Here is a 17992-nt window from a genome sequence, read left to right as displayed (position 1 = left end):
TGGAGGTAGTCTTTCTTTAATTTCGACCTCCATGCCATACCAACGAGGGAGAACAATGGTCTCTGACCGACGAAACGCCCTTGGCTAGCGAAGTTGGGCCTCAAGACGAAAATCATTGTAGCTACCGGCTGACAGCCCCTGTGATGTAGCTGAGACAAATGGCTCTTGGTCAGGGCCGCAGCCCATCTTCCACATTTGGTTATCGAAGCCCCATCACTCTGTAAAAAGTCATCCAGGAGTGTAGTAGACTTTCAACTGATTATTTGCCATGCTAAAGCTTTCCAAATCAATGGCCACACAGCCTTGGTTTATTTGAGTAATAAATATCCCGATTGAGCAGGTAAGCAGGAGACCTTCATAATAACATATGGCCGTTGACCTAAATATTTGTAGCTGTGCTCACTAAAAATAGACGAAATACTGAGAATTGTTTGTCTGTCTGATTCCACAGCAGTGATCTATGACGGCTGACACAATGGCATAGTGTATTTCAATCACGCATGGAAACAAAAGGTGTTGAGTCGTGCAGAGCGGAAAATGTGCCCTCCCTACATATTATGAAAATAGATCAGAAAGTCTTTTCAAAGTTGCGAACATCAAAGCAGAAGCGTGTCAGCGGAAATGTGAGCTTTATGTTGCCATTGATCACCGTATATATTTATGCATCCGTATTTTTTGCTCGTTTAAGTCTAACTCTATAATGAATGAACCATTAAGTCAATTAACCAATAAAGCAGAAAAACACCATTGTTCTGTTTATATCTTAGCTGGATTTAACAGTTCGTGGAAAAACTAGTCACGCGACATTCACTAATCCTCGCCATTCTTTGATGGGACGCTTAGGGTAGACCGTTGTAAAAGCAAGTTGTTGAAAGTAGGTGTGAGGGAACTCAAACAAACAAACAGCTGCTAGTGCTTAAACCTATACCTGTAAAGCAGTCCCTCAGACGATAAAACTTTGACACTCTTACAAGGAATGGCATATATGTCGCCGAAGCTAATGGTCATTGTCTGAGATAACTGTGAATTAGAAAGCCAAAAACTTTATTTCCAATCGTTGTGTTTCCGTCCAAGGACATGATGTCAGCACGGAGATACCGGTAGTTCCGTGTCAGTAAAGTCAATTCTTACTAGCCGCCTTGAAGGCCATTCACATCCACCACTTGGTGAATTTCGACTCGTCCATCATACCGCTTAGATACAGATATCCCCCAATGTACACAATTGGGTGTTTTCCCTCGAACCTGAAACCACAACTAAGAAGGCTTCACGTTGCTGTCGTGTTTCCTATTCTTCAAATATAAAGGATCTGAGAAATTTTCGCTGATCATTCACTGGAAACAGGTAGGCTAGTTTTTGAGTGATTTTTACTAGTGAAGAGCGAGTGCCGCGAGGACCTGATCGATTTCTTCGGCGGGGGTGCGTGGATTATTGTGCCATCCCTCTACGAAGAAACTAAAACAGGCTAATCACCATATTCACACTTTCGAAACGGGGGTAGCCTCTGCAAAAGTGTATATATAAGCTTTTATATACCGGTATATATATATATATATATATATATATATATATATATATATATATATAATGGAGAAATTGTTGACGTATCGGTTGTAGGATAGGAATTTAAAAGTCATTTTTAAGGTGTGAATACAGTTACTCTTAATGCCTTTCACACTCTCTCTGCATAACCAGATGCCCAAACTGTTGTGCATGTTGAATGTTTGTCACATGGTGACCACCCCCCACCCCCCCCACCCCGCCATCAACAGAGTTTACAACAGGGTGACACCCAAAAGGATCTTCCGCCCAGGCTGAAGAAACTGACCAGTCCCTTAGTTGACGCTGTACCATCATTGTTTCTTTCTGTCGACGTATAGTTGTGTCTGTTTTTCTGTTATATGCATCTAGGAACAGGGTAAGTAAGTCAGGAATTTAGTGTGTCTGTTCAATTATCATATATTTGAGGAAATGAGATCTAAAGAACTTGGTGGATAATTAACAAACTGACCCCGTTGCACTTGTGGGCTTTGCTCATATGATAATATATTTCGGGTTGGCGAGCGTGAAATGTGTATCTTTGTGTTCAAGAAATACGAGACGTTTTCTCACCTTTTGCATGACGTTTACCGGTCATGTATAGATATCTAAACTTTCGAGGATTCCGCAGCTCTATATAACGCGTTGGGACGCCATTGTTGGGAAGATCAATGGCACGTATGCGTTGCGAAAGAAACATTTTCTCATTAGGGACTTATCAAACAAACAATCCATAAACAAGGAGTTTTAATGGAGATCAGTTTTAGTAGCAACAGCAAAGCTTACTCGTTCAAATATAGTACATCTCCCACATTGGCAAGTCTACGTCTTTTTGTGCTAGTGCTGTCTTTGGGACAAAACTAGCCCCTCAGAAAAAAAATCACCGACGCACTTTTTGTTTAACCTAACAGCATACTAATGTGGGAAGAATGGCGGTGTGATGGTCGTATTTCATGAATGTCAAAGTTTGATGGTGTAGACATATAACTCAACCTCAATATGTTTGAATATATCCGCCTTCCACGCGGTTAAATGAAGTTTTGGCGTTGCAACATTTGTTATAAATTATCGATAAACACAATTTCCACAAAATTTTCAAGCGACAGGCTAAATATAGATTGAAACCGTGCACGTTACATGCTATGATGTAAATCGTGGTTTTCTCATTTTGTGTAGTGAATCAATCGTTTTTAGTTAAGATACCTTTAGAATACTGATCTACTTTCAGTTGCATTTTGAAGCATCAGAATTCATTTTCATATTTGTATTATTATGATTCGTGATGTTAGTGATTTGAACATAGACATGATACACAGAGCACTAACTTGTATGCGGAAATCTATGTCTGTTTGTTTTCTGTCTTTCTGTCTATCTGTTGTCACTCTGTTTCTTTGGACTCTCTGTATCCCTGTCTCTATGTCTCTGTCTGAGTATCTATCTCGGTCTGCCTTCCTTCCCTCCTCCTCCCTCCCTCCCCCTCTCTCCCCCTCTCTCTGTTATAGCTACCGTTTTGCTAAAACATAATTATTTTGTTTCGTCATTTCCTTGTAGGATTGTAATCAAAAGTTTAAAGTTAAGCATTTTCATTTCGACATACCTCAGCGATGGCTTCCAGACTACCAGCTACAGGTGGCATCGACCCAGTGTCAAGTCTCTATGTCCATCTAAATGACCAGATAACCGAAGATGATCTGAACAAGCTTAAGAACTTAGTCCGTCCGAACATACCTCCTAGAAAACTTGAGCAACTGAGGGACGCTGCTGCCATTTTTGTAAATCTAGAAGAAAGAGGCCATATACAGAGAAAGAGAGGTGGTTTTGAATTTTTGAAGGCTCTCTTGAAAGGGATAGACAGGTCGCCATTAATAAAAGGTCGTAAGATGTGAAGAACAACTATGAAGAATACAAATCACAGGCGAGTAACAGCCATTCATTTTTTGACCGTGCTATTTGGAATTATCCACTTCAGGCGTATTGATTACATTTAAGTTGTCATTTATCCTAAATAACGTAATTCGATTGCTACACATTCTAACAAAAGAGGATTAGGTTTTATATTACTGTAAGTTAACGCGAAATGTAGTAGCAGCTTCAGTTTTTAATTTATTGGCTCGACCACAAAATTATTCCAGGGCCTGCACTTATATCACTGGTGTACTATCGACTGTCTTGGTATTGCGTTTTAATTCATGGCGATTTTATACCTTTTTTACTCCTAGGGGGACTGCTAAAAGAGAAAGTTAACAGCAGAAGACAGAGAGCGCAAATAAAGAGTGGAATCAAGCAAATGAGCGGATATGAATTCACAGTGTAGTCCCGCACAATATTTTCCAATGCACTGAGTCGTGGGAGTGTGCTTGATACACAACTTTAAAAATCAATGATCTGGTCGGACTTAGCGGTCAAAATACCCCTATTGGATAGGAGTGTGAACAAATGAATCTGGATATTATTATCTCAACTGGTCTGAGCCCTCACAGCAAACGCTATTTGAGCCAGGCAAAACCTTCATAGCCCACAGCAATATAGTGTAATGAAACGGGCGACCATGGGGCAAATATGACATCGTTTTATCGTGAGTACCCAGTGTCATGACGGAAATTCGTCGTCATCTCACAAAGTTCCTGCATATAACTGTCAATTTTGAAATTCACCTGTTGACCTGGACGTCCACTTATACCTTGATCTTGGATTTGAATGACAATTTCTGTTCGATTCAATGATGGCCTGTTGTTAAGTGGATACGAATAAATCAACAACACAGGGCAAGAACAAATGTGCGCTTTCATTAACTCTCCTAGGATAGCTTAAGAGGGACTGCTAAGAATATGTGATGGACACGGTGTCACTCAGTCCCGGTTGTTATGTATTTCGGTCACTCAGGACACTGCCTGTCGATATTATTCACTGACTGGGTCATGTAAGGACACCTTTCCTCTGGTCTGATTGGTCCTTGCAAGTCATCTTGTAGGGTCAAACTATGCACCTCGTCGGGTTAACATTCCATGTCATGTTTATCACATTTGTTGACTGGTTTATTCGTTTTTAAGTTTTACTTCCTTAGTCTATGTACTTCGTAGCTCTACATCCGTACTTCATCGTGCAATGTCACATCTAAAAACAGTACTTCTAATGACTGAAATCATCCGTCTTTTGATCATGCATCAATAATTAGTGTCCCTACAAAAGGTTTCAGGAAGTCTATATACTGAAATATTTCTTGAATGAATTGTCTAAAATATGATTTCTTAAAACGACAATGTTACATGTTTTGATGGCGTTTTAATTCTCTGTAAATAATATTTAGTGTATTCAAATTTTGCTTGTACCTATTGTGACATTTTCTAAATTTGGTACGAAAAATTTTAAAGTTTTAGATTTCATACTAAATTCATCTTTTCGACCGGAATCGAACTCAGTCACCCAGCCAAGACATGACCACAGTCAACGCATAGACATTGAAATTTGACTATTTTTCTGTGATCAACAAAGCGTTTGAAAAATATGAAAACGGGAACTCTGGTAGTATGCTTGTTCACTGTTTTGATCTGTAAGTTTAGAATGATGTAGTTAGACTTCACCCCTATACGATTACAAGCTTTTGATATTGACAGAACGCATATCAGAGAGCCAATTCTGATCAAAGTAGATTTTGATTTTAACCGTCTGTATTTATGCTTTGGTCCACAGACAGAAGCATGCTGTATCTTTTCTACAGATAATAAATATTTAGTATAGTTTAGAAACTAATATTTGCATGGCTGTCTACAGGCTGTGAAAATTTCTCCTATGGAGAATAGGGGTTCAGATCTTTTCGACTGTTGTGCGCTATTCGCAGTCTTGTTGCTTTGGTTTAAATTTAAACCAAAGCAACAACCGTGCACAATTGATGACGTACAGAAACCGTAGTGCATTGCATTGTATAACCTCAAACCCTCACACACCCACTATTGATAAGTTTCACATGTCTGAAGTGGCAGCGTGGCTATTCATGTCTTCTTTGTTCATACCTGTATCACTAGAGTTGTGTAAAAGCTGATCGAAGTCTTCGTAAAATGGAGACAGAATTCAGACTATTATATCTTATTCATCGATGGTTAATTTATAATTAATCGAAAAACAACCGTGACTACATTCTTTTGATTCGACGTTTCTCAAAAATCTTCGAATAGCAAGACATTAGAGAAATTTGATTTTCGGTTTTGATTCCCTGTCTTTACAAAACAACCAGTTACACTTAACAGTTAGAAGACTAAATTTATCAGCTTGTATTCACTTGGCAGAGGCCACTATGTTTTTAAAATGGTCACGTGATCTTTCACCGCCAGGTACATATGTCACCATTCACACTACTTTGTAATCGTTGCCATATTTTCAAGGAAAAATGAATAGATATACTAGACGTGGTACCTACTCTCATTTTTACGTTCTGATTTATCTTATAGATTTTTTAGTTTTCTTCAATTTCAAGGGCTGCAACATTAACTACCAGATAGTGTATATATAATGTGCCACTGTTCCGAGCTGGTATCCAATTTCTCTGTCAGAAAGATCTCGCCAAAACATAACAATGGTTTGAACTTTGAACAGATAGCGACAGCACTGAGCATTGTTGTCTAAACCCGTAGGTGTGTTAGTTGTCAAGAAAAGAAGGAAAAAACAATGATATGCTCTGATTAATGGTGTACATAAATAAGTTTCATACTCAAAGAAAGTCCTGATACAATCATATTGACAGTTAGCAGCAATTGGTTTGACTGATTATGCTTGCTTTAAATTAAATATCAGCATAGAAACGGCATGAATTTTAAGAAACCAGTTGTTGCTGTACTTGTCGGTATTTTTAAATTGTACTTTGGTCAGTAAACAGGCCTTTTTCTAGGGTAAAAACAAATCTTTTTAATAGACCACAACTCTTATCGAGATCAGATATATCATTTATCACGATAAATACTTCATAGGTAAATTGTATTCGAGCTGGTAGGATTTACATTGTCAGTTGAGAATATTTCTTGTGAATTCCAAAAAAAAGTAAAGAAAATTCTACCCACAATTGATGACGTAGCGAAACTCTGACCTTGCATGACCTCTCACATCTATTTTTAAGTTTGACACGGCTGACGTGGCAACGAAATCTCTCCCCCCAGTTAGTCCATACCTGTACCGCTGTTCAGAGCTGTGTACAATTCTGACTGAAGCCGTTCTACAGTGCATGTACAGTATGTTTAAAAAGTAGAATGGGCCTCTGGGACAGATATTCAGACTCTCAAATTTTACAATTCTTCTCTGATCTAGTGCTTGATGGGGCTTATTTTGAAACTCTTGGAGCTCTTCATTTTTTTGAACATCGAATTTTTTCCCCATAGAGTTAAAACAGGGACCGCGGCCATTTTGAATTAAAAATCAATAAATGTATTTGGGTAATTTGTTTCTCTGGCACCAAGCTTTGCATGGTGACCCCTGATTTTTATTCTTGATCTGATAAGAAAATTGTAACAAGTTCCATGGAAAGTTTGAGCATAAATTTAAGTCTTTCACTTTCGAGGCATATACTACTTTGTGTCGTATCTTTTGTATCAGAACCCAATGATCCAAATGTAAAGTATTTTTGGACAATCAAAAACTACAAATCTTTCGCTCATTGGGGTTTTCTAAAAATGCGTACGAACCACGAGAACAGTGAGCCATTAAAATTAGGGTTTCACTTTCACTATTTCCAGACATCCTGACACCCAGACTATCTTGCGATGCCAAACACCATCGACATGTATTTCACTTGTCCAGAGTGTTCACGTTTCCTATGTGGAAATGTTCACCTGACCAAAAAAGGAGTGTTTTTAGCACAGAGGACGTCTTCGTTTATCATGTCTGTGCTTAAAATATGGTTAGGGATGATTTTGTCTTATAAAGCTTTTATTTGTCGTTGTTGAAGTAATAATCACTACCACCTGTAGCTCTATTTTATTTCAATTGAAAATGGCGGAGTATCTATGTTGATGTAGTTCTGCTTACTTCTGAAGCACTGGTTTCTTGGAAAACGTATGCAAAATTAAAACCAGACTTAGATAGTGTTCGTTTTGCAAGACAAATTCAAATGACTACATGATGACTGGCGACGTGAAGAAACTGCACGCATTGACACGAAGTTTCACAATAAAGGGCGGGAGAAATTGAGTTAAAAGTTTACCCTCCCTATTCGTGCTTTATGACCCCTGCTGAAGGTCAAACCCTGAAGATCGGCTGACAAGCTGCCACCCACTCGATTGACGGAAGGCGGAACAAAACAGGTAAGACCTTATTTTGTACAGATCTCTGAAAATATAGTGAAAATGGCTTCACTATTCTACGACCACGGACGGCAGATAAATAACAACATAGAAATTCGATTTTGCAGGGCTGAAGCGATTTGACATATCTGGATTTCTGTATATAAGCGTCAGTGTCAGTCATTGTTTCCTTTGGATATAATCACTGCAAATCATTATTGTTCATTCGACGTTCAAAAGCGACTTGATTGTTTTCCTCGAGAGATTTCAAAGAACTACGTTAGAACGGATCGTACTAAATTGGCTTCTTCCCCGAATTTGTAACGCTTCCATTTTCGATTTTTGTAAGGCCATGTTCCAAAATGAAAGAAGAAATTTAAATGAAAGACTACCCTACCGAATAAACAGTCACCCTTTGTTGATCAAGGTAGTTAGCGCCCCGAAATTAACTTTTGCTCAAACTTTCCTCAAGGAATCTTTGAACCATTCCATTTTCGAAATCATGAATAAAAATAGGGGGCCTTCATGAAAGAGAAACGAATTTCCTTTTGTTTGCCGACATTTAATGGCCAAATATCTATCTGTGATGGAAAAACAAAACTGCAGATTTTAACAAAAGTAAGCTGGTGGAAACTCAAGTTACTCCATAACCTTTGAACTCAGGCCCCACGATCAGTACCGAATACTGGTACTTGTCGCCGAAACGCAGTCTATTGTAAGTGTTCAGAGCATAGAAGCAGAGTGACCTCGCAAAGGTGTCCCATTGCCTGATATAAATCGCCGACTGTTGAAACACTAATTGGCTAACACTGTCGAAATAGAAAGCAGTGTCTTTTCTTCGATAGGCATCTAAGGTTAAGGTTGGTCAGACGAAATTATTGACAGCTTCGGTCAGGATAGTAAATTTTCCTTTATAATAGTTTTATTAGCCAGGGTAGCTACTGGCCGGGTCAACAGATTTGTGTCATGTTTTTGTCATTTTATGGTCTTGTTTGTTTCACGGTCTGTGAAACTTAGCAAAGCTGTCTGCACTCTACTGTGAAGTTTTATAAATCAGTGCTTATACTGCCTGGAATGAGGTCAGCTCCGATTATTATCTTATCTTCCTTTGAATACATTACCCTGTACACAAATATCAACTAGCCGATACCAAGTATGCATCTTATATATAGGTAAACTTAAATGACATCATTAATGGATTAAGTTAAATTTATTAATTCTAAAACCATGAAAACAAGGATGCAAACGCTTTGATCAACTTTGTGTTGCAAAATGATATTTTTTCAAAATATTGTTGTTTCCTCCTATAACTGATTCAGCTTTGTGCACAAAATAAAAAATAAACGTTTCATTCTAAGAAACACAAGAAAGTACTACAACCTGTAAATTTCGGATTATTTCTGTAAGTAATTTCAATCCTAATAACCATCACTGCCCAATGAATTTATGATGTAGAGAAACTCTGCCCTGCATGGCCTCTGACACCTGCTGTAAATTTAACATCCGTACACAAGTGACATGGTAGACTTCCCTTCTATAGTTTGTAGCACTATTCACAGTTAAGATAAATGACTAAAATTCATTCATATATCGTATGCAGAGTTTGGTCGTCTGAGGTCATTACCACCAAAACTACTTCAAATATTGTGTGGTTTTTTGGGATATTTAAATCCATAAAATCTTCCTTTCATTTGAGCATGCATTTTTCTACTTGATCCTCCTTGTTAGAAAACGAGACATAAATAACCCTTCGCGTTGCCCCAACTATTGATATGGATTTAGTTCACTGGTTCACCCTCTGCGCTTCCATAAAAGAGTTATCACGTGACCATAATCACAGGACATTTTCTCACGCGTAGATGATATGAATACTATTTGACTGTGCTTCCAATGGATTTGTAGGTTGCTTCCATTTGATAAATCCTTATGCCTAAGCCTTTATTGTTCAAGCCGTAGAGACTACCCTCTGTACCTCTGCCATGCCTCACCTCTGGAAAATTTATAATTTATAGTAAAGCTCCAAAGTGTTACATTACGCCTCCCTTGCATTTTTTCCAGATTTCTTTGAGAATTTTCAACTCTTTCGACGATGCAAGGTGTGACTCCAAGAACTTGAAAACTTTCTTGGAGAATTAATGTCAGAAGGAAAGCGAAAATGGCGTGACCTTAGACGTGATGACAAACGTGTTAAAATTTCATTCTTGCCTGATACCATATACTTGCAGATATTACTTTATAAAGATTTCTTCAAGTACATTGAAACGCTTCTTATATCATCGACCAGTTTAAATGGATGGTATGGATAATTTTTCTCTAAAATTACCAACACAAACAGAGTGATTCAGTGGTATCACAATCACGTTTTTGTGACTTGAAGGTGATCAATAATTATCCATTTGACAAGCAAACATACAACTTGAAACATTGATAGCTAATGTTTTTTTCTCAGTATATTTGCCAGGACCTATGTAAAGCTGACATAACACTACATTGATTTTTTTTGCAAATAATTTGCAGTGCCGCCATTTTGTATTGTGCAAAGTCACGATTCGAAAGCGAAAGAATAAAAGAGGTCCTTCCTGAAGTAACCGACGCCTGTTTACTCATGTTAAAAATCTAAATGCAAAGAGTCTGTGTATATGTAGGGAAAGATAGGAAGGTTGAAATCATTACAATTTGTGTGGCTCACTGTTTAAGTATTGACAGGGGAAAACAAGCCACAATGGCAGATAGACTGTCACACAACATATTTCGTGTATATCAATTAAATTCATGTTTACATTTTACTAATTCTAAACATTTTAGCCATCATAAAATGGCAAACATGGAGTGGCAGAGGAAGAAACATAAATTTTACTATAACCCAAATGCGATTCGAACCCAAACACACTCACGGCAACATCGCCCAGCTGATAGGCCTCACACAAAACCAGTCGGCCACTGCTTCCAACCCCAAAAAGAGTTGGTCACAGTAACCGACTTAGATGTTGCAATTCTGTGCGCGACCGTGCAACACGGTGTGCGTGGAGCAGACGACACACAGACACAGCACACACACACGCACAGTACACACATATAGTAATCGGAAAAGCACGAAGCTTTTTACTGAGCTATCAGACAGACTCGGGGACAGTAAATATCCACCAGCAATACTGTCCACTCAGATTAAAGAAACATAATTTTACAATAACCCAAATGGGAAAATAAGCCAGATATACAGGAAAACAGACAGACAAACACAAAGACGGGTTCTGCATTAGAATCATAGCATAGCAGTATTTCATATTTATCCATCAGTTCTCATCGGATAAAATTCAATTTTTTTATATTTATTTTAGATCCTTATCTGTTTTCAAAATATTTAGAGCATCCGGTATCAATGTTTTGGACACTTGATAATTATCCTCCAAATAAAGTCATAGGTCATCAAGATGCCAGGGTTCAAAGAACTAAGTCAGGCCACACAGAGCTGTGTTGTATGATTCACAGTCTGCTTGTTGTTCTTGATGAATTCGATATTTAAAAGTGAACAAATATATTAAGAAATGAAATATTCCGAAGTCAAATGTCTTAAAAAGGCTGGAGAAAATCAAGAGTAACAAAAACTTCAATAGTCACAATAAAGGCAACAATTGCCAGAATTCGAAGCAGCCTTCCCTCACAAAGCCTAGCCCTGTTCCGAAAAAGTGTAGATTTAATGCAAAAACCTGGTTGATATTGCAGTAGTCTTCCCATTGTATTTCTTTCCCAGATATATTTCTGTGTTTACTATATTTCGACGTTTATTAAGTCCGTGATTGCTTCCAAAGCGTCGGACAAGTGGACATACTGTTTTGAAGCTTTAGGAAAAATGATGATGTTGCAGATAGTTTTGTGAATTACCATCGAACAGGAAATGGGACTATGTTTAAGGCAGTCTGTGAGACTAAGGAAAGTTTGCTATTCCCTTTTATAACATCCGGTTTCTTTGAGTAATTTTAATCCTAAGCATGGCCAGTGCCCATATGCATTGAATCAATGACTTAGAGAAACTCTGGCCTTGCATGGCCTCTGACACCTGCCATAAATTTAACATGTCTCAAGTGACACCGTAGACTGCCCTTCTAATTTGTACTACTATTCAAAGTTAAGAAAAGGTGACTAAATTTCTTTCACAGTGTAATCAGAGTTTGATCGTCTGAGGTTATCACCACCAAAACTACTTCAAATATTGTGTGGTCTTTTTGGATATCTAAATCCACAAAAGCTGCCTTTCATTTAAGCGTATTGACAAATGCATTTTTCTACTTTATCCTCTTTGTTAGAAAACGAGATATAAATAACTCTTCTCGTTGCCCCAACTATTTATATGCATTTAGTTCACTGGTTCACTCTCTGCGCTTCAATAAAGGAAGTTATCACGTGACCATAATCACAGGACATTTTCTCACGCGTAGATGATATGGATACTATTTTACTGTGCTTCCAGTGGATTTGTAGGTTGCTTCCACTTGATGAATCGTAACGTGACAGTTATACTGTAGAGTTATTTTACGCCCTCCTTGAATTTCTATACATGTTTCTTTGAGAATTTTAACTCTTTCTAAGATGCATGGTATGACTCCAAGAAATTGAAAACTTTCTTGGAGAATTAACTTTAAAAGGGAGAGCGAAAATCGCGTGACCTTTAATGTCATGTCGAACCTGTTAGAAATTTCATTCTGGACTACTTCCATATACTTGCAGATATTACTTTGTAAAGATTCCTTCCAGTACAGCAAAAAGCTTCTTATATGATCGACCAGTTTGAATGGATGGTAGAGAGATTTTTTCTCAACAATTTCCAACTCAAAACAGCTAGAGTGGTTAAGCGGTATCACAATTACGTATTTGTGACTTGTAGGTGATCAATAATTATTCACTGGATATGCAAATATTTAATGTTGATAGCCAATCTTTTCTTCTCGGTAGATCTGCCAGGACACATGTAAAGCTGATATAAAATTTGATTCATGTTTTACGAATATTTGCGGTGCCGTTATTTTGTATTGGTGCAAAGTTACGAACCGAAAGCGAAAGAATAAAAGACGGCCTTGCTGAAGTAACCGTCACCTGTTAACACATATCATCACATTTAATCTGCTGAGTGTTTAAATCGCGACAGAGAGGAACACAAGCGGCCGGCCATGATATCATGACAATGGCAGGTAGACTGTCCCACATCATATTTTGTGTATATCACTTAAATTTATGTTTGTATTTTACTAATGCTAAACATTTGAGCCATCATAAAAAAGCAAACATTGAGTGGCAGAGGAAGAAAATAAGCCAGACAGCAAGGGAAACAGAAAAACCGACAGACACACAGGCGGGTTCTGCATTAGAATCAATTTGAAAGCAAAGCAGTATTCCATATTTATCCACCATTTCCTACTGGGTAAAATCCTTAATTCTTGTATTTATTGTAGATCCTGATCTGCTTTCAAACTATGTTAGAACATCAGGCATAGTAGTTTTTACTCTGCTGATAATCTCCAAATGGTGTCACGGGTCATCAAGAGATCAGGGTTCAAAGAATTAAGCTTGACCACATAAAGCTGTGATGTATGATCTACAATGTAGTTGTCGGTCTTGGTGATTTTGATGTTTAATAATTGTACACAATTGAGAAATGAAGTATTTCGAAGTCAGACGTCTCACAACGCTAGGGGAAATCGAGAGAAGCGATAGCTTCTATGTTCACAGCAATGACAAACATGGATGCATGGCAGTCATAAATTCTTGATAGCTTTGTTATTCACATATCACCGACGCCATTGGGACAATAACATACGCTTGCCATCCCATGGGCTTATAAGAGGCGCCAGAAAAATACCCGGTAGACTATTATACGAGGTCATAGGCGTATTGAGCAGACGATTTGGGGCAGCTAATATGCCTGAGGGGAAACAATCGTCCGGTGTTATCCTTATCACCATTCACCATGTATTTGGTAGCATACTCTCCTATTTCCACACTAAACAAAATTTAAAATGTTTCTGCTATTACTCGCCTCGTCAAAAAAAAAAAATAATAATAATAATAATTCCCCGCTAAACACAAAGCTATCTACGTTTACGATTTTGAGAATATTCATATGCGTATATTAAGCTGCTTTCAAACTTGCCCAGGTAAGTGTTGTTCAACTGTTAGGCCTAGCTGCCATGTTAACAGTTCCCACAACCTTAAAGGTTTAATGATTAACTGGCTTTTTGCAAATATCCACGCCATAATGGCTTACTATTTGAGAGTTTGCAGTCATTCCATTTATTTATCAAATGATAAGCTTATCAATTGGGAATTTTGGATGTTTTCGTATCGACATAATTCATGTCATATTTGTAGTTTATCTATTTGTTCTCATCCACCCCATATTTATCTATTGAAGTGTCTTCTTTCAAAGACGAGATGGATATGAGATGAATGTTGATGTCACTCCCTTCAAAATTTTGAGGTGAACTGTTCTAAAACCAGACTCCTTGTTCGATAAGCGTATATCAAAATGGATTTCTTATCAAATAAATTTATCGATAGATTAGCTATTGACGGAACTTTGGACAAGCAACGAGAACTGTGACCGGCCATTGTTTTGTGAACGAATGTGAGACACTAGTGCTGCAGAAAGGATGACACGTGCACCGAAAATAGACCGTGCAAAGTGGCAGAAAACTCAGCATTATTCATACTGTCTCAGTGTCTGTACAACAGATGATACTATAGGAATGATAATACATTGATCTTCGGACAAAGAACTAGAGCAATGCGTTGACGTCGACAAGCTCATTGTTTTCGCGTACAGACATGACATCATCACTATGCAGGGCATGACCTAAAAAGCACAGGAAACTGACTCGAAAACAATGAGATCGGTTACACGTTCTTTTTATAAAACGGATACATCTTACTGAAAGGTCACGTCCCTATGCATAGGTATAGGGTGGTACATTAAAATGGACCACAGTCTCAACCGATAACATTGACTGAGAATTATTTTTTTGTTATCAGGTTGTAGGTGTTGCTTTCTTAAACTGAAAAAATAAACGAGGTGGAAGGCCTCACTGCAAGATAGCGTTCCAGTCATATTATACTGGAGCTTTAAAATGCAGTCAAGAGATGTGGAGCAAATTTCTATACTACAAAGCAACACGGCGTTAGTAGAAAACATACGGTCTTCAGGTTTCAGCTTTTTTGACGACATACGTACACTAATAGTTTGCTGTGTCGTGATTGGTCAATTGACAGGTCAAGTCGCGCAACATTATCATATGCGTCTCCTCGTTTATGACTTGTTTGTGCCGTTTCTAATTTTAGAATGTCGGCTATGAGTCATAGGAAATCCTTCATCACATTTTCGTGAAATGTTGCACTCTGAAATAATTCATTGAGTAAGAATATGGGATTAGAACTGTTTGAAATCTTTTTATCAGCGTAGCCATGCTGTGTGAATATCAAACGCTTGTTCGGTAGTAGAGTAATGTCGAATAAGACATCAAGTTGAATTAGTTAATTTGTAACTTTATGAATATACATTACAGAAAATATAACAACATCGTCGTTGTTGTTGAGATGTCGCTAAACAATGCATTAAGACAATTTGGTATTTTCCTAAACACTGTGCTTTTAAGCCTAATAATCATGTGTCATCGGCAAAACACAAATAAGTAAGCGATATAATTTCAGATATACGTATGATTGCAAAGTGTTGACAGAGTTTCAATACAATATGTGTTCACTCAATGATAGATGTATATTTGATGGTCAAGTTCAAGAATAAAGTGAATAAACTTAATTTATCTGATGGAATTTTACCTAAGATATCGCCTTGAATATATACACATGATATCTATTAAAGATCCTTACAGAGCATGACACACGGCTCTGTTATCTGCCTGGGTTTTCCCCATTACGTACCTAATGTGATGAAACTCCGACTAGTTCTTGGTATTGTTGCAAATACATATTCTCATGTATGTAGATACGGATTCATGGAATCCGTTGACCTTACTTATCAGATCTGAACTAAATATTTAAAAAGGAGGTGGTGTCGTTCCACTTTGCGTGTAGATAAGTTGGTAAACACTTAACACCACTGTCATGGAAATGCTGATAAATATGTAAACGATTAAGTTACTGTGAAATATTTACTACAACAACAAGGCTTCTAGCCTTACTGTTGTTCATAATACGAGCGTATTCGACACCTTTTGTCAACTGTAGTTAACTATACTTTGATATACATGCAACTTGGGTACGGACAAGTGAAACATATCTGATTGGCTTACCTAGGGAGTGTTCAGTTATTATGGCCGGGGGTGGGCCGGCAAATTCTTCCTGCGCATCAGTCAAAATAAGTGAACCCCCCTTCCCATTGTACCAAAAAAATGATGACCCCCCTTTCAAGATGACAAAAATTTCATGACCCCCCCCCCACATTGCTTGAGTAAAGCTGCACACACAAACACCTTGGGGGTATGGAGCAATAGAATCCCCCCAAAAAGAGCTTAGATTTTTTCAAATGACCTTCCTTACAAAACTCAAAAGGTGTTAATTCTCAGATTTCCCCTTCTGACTTGCTATAATTTTGAAATTACCCCTCAAAGGGGTTGGACAGAAATTACTGGTCGATCGCAATATTTTTGCGCAAGCGTGTGTATACAAAATTTTGATATTTGGATTTAATTAAAAATCAGCTGTTGATAATGTTGATTCACCATACATGGTATACATATATTTTCTCATACATGCATGAGAAATCTATGTAATACTTTTTCAATGCAAAACTATATCTATGCATTTATAGATATTTGATAATTTACATAAATGTACTTAAATGAAATAGGGTTGTTACAACTGGCATGTGGACAAAAAGTTTGACCTTAGAATTTCACCAAAAATGTTCATCCACTATACATGGGAGTCAATGATAACATTATACATGGGAGTCAATGATAAAATTGTGAATAATTTTTTTTCAATGAAAAACTTGGTATACTTGTGCATATACAGATGTTCAATAATTAACATAATTTTACTTGATTAGAATATGATGGTTAAAGGTGCATATTATGTGTACAAGAAATCTGATTGTGGAATTCCACTGAAAATGTTCATCCACTATACATGGGAGTCTATGAGGAAAGTATGAATAATTTTTTTCCAATACAAAAATAGGTAAACCCATGTATTTATGTACTCTCGATTATTGATATCAATGTACTTGATTACATTAGGGTGGTAACAAATGGATGTGTTCGCCAGAAATTGGATTTTGGAATTATACTAAAATGTAGATTCACTGTACATGGGAGTCTTTGAGGAAAATGAATAATTTTTTTCCAATACAAAACTATCAAAATCTGTGTATTTATAGACATTTGATAATTCATTTTAAAGTACTTAGTTAGCCTAGGATGGTTAAAGGTTGATATGTGTGCAAGAAATTGGATTTTGGAATTTCACCGAAATGTTGATTCACTAAACATTGGAGTCTATGAGAAAACTAAGAATAATTTTTTTTACAATGCTAAACTAAATTAATTTGTGCTTTTATAGGTGTTTGATAATTGATACAAATGTACTTGATTCAAATACGGTATTTAAAAGTTCAGATGTGGACAACAATTATGATATTGGAATTTCACCTAAAAGTATTATTTAACTTTTCATGGTACTAGTAGTCTCAGTCCAAGTAACTGTTAAATAATTTCCCTGACAAAACTTGCTATATCTCTAATATGTAAGTAATAGGAATTGTTCATCGCCCTCAGTGCAGTGAGCTTGATTTACAATAAGACAAGCCTCAGAGTTGTCAAGTCAAGATGTTCATGTGACAGATTAATTATTCTTTTGTTCAGATTTACAGGTGAATAACTTCAGAGAATGAAATCATGCAACGAATCATTTTTATCTCCCAGAATATTTCTGAACACTGAAACTGCTTTTTGACGAGACGGATACTTATGAAAATTAAGTGACCCCCCTCTGAGCTGTTTGAAAAATACATGACCCCCCTTTGCAGTTTTCAAATTTGAGGTGACCCCCCCCTGGATTTTGCCGGCCCACCCCCGGCCATAATAACTGAACGCTCCCTTATTTTGAACTTCTGCAGAAGTTGGCCAGTGTATTTTGTGTGCAAACAAAACTCGTACTGGTTGGTGGATATCTTGAAT

General features: G+C 37.4%; 1 protein-coding gene across 1 annotated transcript in view; it reads left to right on the top strand.

Annotated features, from left to right (window-relative positions):
- Positions 1-7699: 7699 nt before the first annotated feature.
- Positions 7700-17992, top strand: part of LOC139128962 (uncharacterized) — a 33385-nt gene continuing 23092 nt past the window's right edge. The window contains exon 1 of the mRNA XM_070694646.1: positions 7700-7826. The gene's annotated coding sequence lies outside the window, so the exon portion shown is untranslated. The remainder of the gene's footprint in view (positions 7827-17992) is intronic.

This window comes from Ptychodera flava, unplaced genomic scaffold (genome assembly GCF_041260155.1).
Source record: "Ptychodera flava strain L36383 unplaced genomic scaffold, AS_Pfla_20210202 Scaffold_80__1_contigs__length_553813_pilon, whole genome shotgun sequence".
Classification (NCBI taxonomy): domain Eukaryota; kingdom Metazoa; phylum Hemichordata; class Enteropneusta; family Ptychoderidae; genus Ptychodera; species Ptychodera flava.
The sequence above is the reverse complement of the archived record's forward strand: the minus strand, read 5'-3'. Positions and strand labels throughout refer to the sequence as shown.